The sequence below is a fragment of the Morus notabilis genome, unplaced genomic scaffold (genome assembly GCF_000414095.1).
Source record: "Morus notabilis unplaced genomic scaffold, ASM41409v2 Scaffold41, whole genome shotgun sequence".
NCBI lineage: Eukaryota > Viridiplantae > Streptophyta > Magnoliopsida > Rosales > Moraceae > Morus > Morus notabilis.
This window is the reverse complement of record NW_010357497.1, coordinates 167,293-172,727: the sequence shown is the minus strand read 5'-3', so window position 1 is coordinate 172,727 and position 5,435 is coordinate 167,293.

The window sequence follows — 5,435 nt, the reverse complement described above, 5'->3', positions numbered from 1 at the left end:
CTTGTAATTCTACCAGACACAAAGGGCAAAATGGGAATTTTGGAATTACGGAATTCTAAAATTAAATACTCGAAAAATAATTAATTGAGAATTTTATTATTTAAATAATGTGATTATTTAAATTTGAATTTGAACACATCTAGATTTATCCATTTAAACTTATTTGATAAGTTGTTCAATTTAGAATTCAAATTAATTTAAGTTTGACTTAAATTCGAATTTGAATCTGAATTAAAATTGGACTACTGGATAAAGGATAAAATCTCTTCCTTCCCTATCTGAGATTGGTGCCACACATAGGGAGAAACCCTAGGAGGGTGGCCGGCCAATAAGTGGATAAGGGGAAGGGATTTTTTGTTCAAAATTTAAAATTGGAGATAAGGATTTGATTCTATTTTGAAGTTTGACTTCTACCCTTTAAATATGAGAAAGATAGAAAATTGTAAAAACAAATTTTGACATATTATTCAGCCCTAAGTTTGTTGTGGCCGAATTTCTCATAGAGTGAAAAATAGAGAGCACAATTTTTTCTCCAAAAATTCCACATCGTGCATGCGTTGGTGTTTGTAGAAATTCGAGTGTTTCAGAAACCTATTTTATCTCACGTGTGCCCACACACATGTCTGAATCAAGGAATTGACGTGGAAGACTTTGGTATTCTAAACACAAAGCTTGGAGCAAGGACTGTTCGTGGTCAAAGAAATTCAAGTTATCATCCGAGTTGGCTTCCAGGTATTTTTCGGTTGATCCTTGAATGATGTAAATTAATGTGATTAATTTATTCGTGCATAAATTAATATAATCTATAGAGTATCTCAAAAGTTTTATGAAAATTTTTGTTATACACGATCCGCTGTTTTTCCTACGCTTCCGCACCCGAATTCGATTCGGGAACCAACATGGTCTCCATTGTTAGTTCAACACCGTGAGATCCTGAATGGCGCTTCGCGACGGCTTTGATTTTGTCCTCCCTCCAGAGAGTGTCCGTTCTAGATCGATATCAAGGTTGACTTCCTAGCGATAGGATTCAAGGATGTATTTCCGGTTTGACCTACCCTATGGCAGCACTCCAGAATTAAGTTTATTGAATCCGAAACAATGGGTTACACTCACAAAATATAATTAAATTCTTAATTATATTTTGACCTGAATAATGATAATTAATAATGGTTGAAATATGAGATACTTTGATAATATTATTAATTGAGAAAGTCTTGGTTCAATTTGTGATATTTTGACCTACCATATGGCAACACTATATTTGTGGTAAATTGGATTATTGTTGGCATTTAATATTAAACCATGATTTTATGTATTTATCATGTGCATCGTGCATTACGTTTAATTATGCCAAAATATATGTTTATGATATTCATGCACATAGTATTGAAATTGAATTTACTATCTATTCCAGCAATATGTCAAATCCTATTGTCTCGTTACTTGCGATTGAAACACTGAATGGAGACAACTATAAACGGTGGAAAAGTAATATGAACCTCTTGCTAATATACGATGATTACAAATTCATCCTAACGGAGGATTATCTTCTTGAACCTGAGGATAAAGCACCAAGGAAAGCCTACGATCGCTAGATCAAAGCCAACAATAAGGCTAAGTGTTACTTGTTGGCCGGGATGAACGACGTTCTTCACATGAAGCACGAGAAGATGGACACTGCTTATGAGATAATGCAGTCCCTGGACAACATGTTCGGGAATCCATCTAACAAGACTCAATTAGATGTTGTCAGAGCCTTCATGCATGAGAAAATGAAGAATAGTTCTTATGTGCGCGCCCATGTTTTGAACACGATCGAACACCTCCATGAGGCTGAGGTCAATGGCACAATCATCGATGAAGCTACCCAGGTCAACATTATCCTAGAAAGCCTGACCCCACAGTTCCAACAATTTAAAAACAACTATGTTATGAACAGAATGCATTTTAACGTTATGGAACTGCTAAACGACCTGCAAAATTTTGAGCTACCAATGGTAATGGCAAGACTGGAGAGGCAAATGTTGCCGTTGCAGAAAGTTCTTCCAAGAATAAGAGGAACAAACCAAGAAACTAGGGGAAGGCAAATCCTAAGGGTAAGAACAAGAAAGCAAAGAAAAACAGCAAGAACTTTGACCAGAAGCCCAAAGGAAAGTGTTTCCATTGCAACCAAGAGGGCCACTGGAAGAGAAACTATAAAAAGTATCTCGAGGAGCTCAAGAAGAAAAATGAACAAAGTAAATATGATTTACTAGTTCTGGAAACATGTTTAGTAGAGGATGATACCTCATCCTGGATAGTTGATTCAAGAGTGACTAATCATGTTTTTTCTTCTTTGCAGACTCTTAGTTCATACCAGGAGCTTGCCGATGGGGAGTACGTGCTTAGAGTTGGCAATGGTGCAACGGTATCGATAAAAGTAGTGGGCGAAGTCAGACTTTGTTTTAAAAATAATAGATATTTAATTTTAAACAATATTTATTATATTATAGACATTTGCAGAAATTTAATTTCTGTTTTAAGTTTGTTCAAACAATTATTTAAAGTTTCTTTTGATAATGAATTGGTTCATATTTCTAGAAATGGCTTAAGTATTTGTTATAGATGTCTGGATGGTGGTTTATATAGTAGAAAACCTATGCCTAATACACTACTTAATATTGAAATGTTGAAGGTTGCCAAATCTAAGAATAAGGGGCAAAAGATTTCTCACGAAAATATTACATACTTATGGCATCTTAGACTTGGTCATATTAACCTAAACAAGATTGAAAAGCTTGTAAAAGATGGTCCTTTACGCAAACTAAAAGTTAGTGAACTGCCTGTCTGGAAGGTAAAATGACCGAAAGACCTTTCTCGGCTAAAGGTGAAAGAGCCAAACAACCCCTAGAGCTAATACATTCGGATGTATGTGGACCTTTAAATGTTCAAGCACGAGGAGGTTATGACTATTTCATCACTTTTATAGACGATTATTCAAGGTATGGTTATATTTACCTAATGCAAAGGAAATCTGAAACTTTTAGAAAGTTTAAAGAATTCCATGTATAAGTTGAAAAATAGGTAGGTAAACCAGTCAAAGTACTCCGATCGGATTAGAGAGGTGAATATTTGGATACAGAATTCAAAGACTACTTGACTGAGAATGGTATACTCTCGTAGCTTACCGCGCCTGGAACACGACAGTAGAATGGCGTTGCAGAAAGGAGAAATCAGACTTTGCTAAACATGGTGAGATCCATGTTAAGTTATTCTTCACTGCCCACTTCATTTTGGGGTTATGCTCTGAAGACAACTATATACATTCTGAATCTAGTTCCATCTAAGTCTATTCCTAAGACGCCCCTGGAGTTGTGGAATCGTCAAAAACCTACTATGAGACACATTCACATATGGGGGTGTCCGACACATGTGCTAAAGGCTAAGACTGGGAAGTTGGAGCCCCGTTTAGAAGTTTGTTTATTTGTGGGATATCCACAGGGGACGAGAGGAGGTCTATTTTATATCCCTCAAGATCAAAAGGTGTTTGTATTGACAAATGCCACTTTTCTGGAGCATGACTATATGATAGACTTTAAGCCCAGAAGCAGAGTTGTTCTAGAAGAATTACTTTCCGATCAGATCAGACCACAACCGGCAAGAGTTGTCAAAGTCAACAGAGAACAAACCATTGTTCCTAGTCAAGCACCCGTGGTACCTCGTCGTAGTGGGAGGGTAATCAGATTACCTGATCGATATACTGGGGAAGCATAAATCATCACTGCTGTTGAGGGTAAGGAAGATCCATTGACCTTTAAGGCTGCGATGGTGGATGCTGACAAGGAAAAATGGCAGGATGCTATGAAACTCAAAATGGATTCTATGTACTCCAACTTAGTCTAGCAACTTGTTGATCTGCCTGAAGGGGTAAAACCCATCGGATGCAAGTAGATCTTTAAGAGAAAAAGAGGAGTGGATGGAAAAATGGAGACTTTTAAAGCTAGGCTTGTGGCTAAGGGTTATACCCAAAAAGAAGGAGTTGACTATGAGGACACTTTCTCGCTGGTAGCCATGCTTAAATACATTTGGATACTCCTATCCATAGCAGCATATGTCCATTACGAGATATGGCAGATGGATGTCAAGACGGATTTTCTGAATAGTTGTCTTGAGGAAACCATCTATATGAACCAAGCAGAGGGTTTTATGGCAGAAGGCTATGAGCAGAAAGTCTATAAGCTGCAGAGATCCATTTATGGATTAAAGCAGGCTTCTAGATCATGGAACATCCGGTTTGATGAGGTTGTAAAGTTTTATGGATTTGATCAAAACCAAGATGAACCATGTGTCTACAAGTACATAAAGGACAAGAAAGTGGTATTCCTGGTTCTTTACGTGGATGATATTCTACTCATTGGGAATGATGTAGAATCCATGAGTAACATAAAGGAATGGTTAGCCAACCAATTCCAAAAAACAAAATATGGGAGAGGCAAGTTATGTTCTTGGAATCAAGATTATTTGAGATCGCAAGAAAAGACTGTTGGTGTTGTCTCAAGCACCATACATTGACAAAGTGCTTGTCAGATTCTTGATGCAGAACTCTAAGAAAGGAAATTTTCCTTCTAGGCATGGTATTCATCTTTCTAAGAAGCAATGTCCTAAAACTCCGTAAAAGGAAGAGGACATGAAAAGATATCCATATGCATCTGTAGTTGGGAGGCTCATGTATGTCGTGATGTGTACTAGACCGGATATCTGCTACTCAGTGGGAGTAGTCAGTCGCTACCAGTCCAACTTAGGATTAGATCATTGGGTTGCGGTGAAATGCATTTTCAAGTATCTTAGGAGAACGATAAACTATATGCTAGTTTATTCCAGAGAAGATCTGTCTATCATCGGATACACAGATTCTGACTTCCAGTCAGATAGGGATGCTCGACGGTCGACATCCGGATCTGTGTTCACTCTTAACGGAGGAGACGTGGTATGGAGGAGTGTTAAGCAAAAGTGTGTTGTTGACTCCATCATGGAAGCTGAGCATGTTACAGATTGTGAAGCATCAAAGGAAGCTACATGGCTCTGTAAGTTCTTAACTGATCTGGAATTTGTTCCAGATATGGATCAGCCGATTAAATTATACTGTGATAACAGTGGAGTAGTGGCTAATTCTAAAGAACCGAGAAGTCAAAAGAGTGCAAAGCATATAGAGAGGATATATCACCTGGTACGCAATATTGTCGAGAAAGGTGATGTACCTATCCTAAAGATCGTGTCGAAGAACAACCTTGCAGAGCCGTTCATGAAGACATTGCTGCTAATTGTCTTTGATAGACATCTTGAGGCTTTTGGAATTAGGGATATGTCACACCTGTTTTAGGACAAGTGGGGGATTGTTGGGAATGGTGTCCTTAAAGCAGGAGATGTAATAAGGATATTTTATTATTTGATTAATA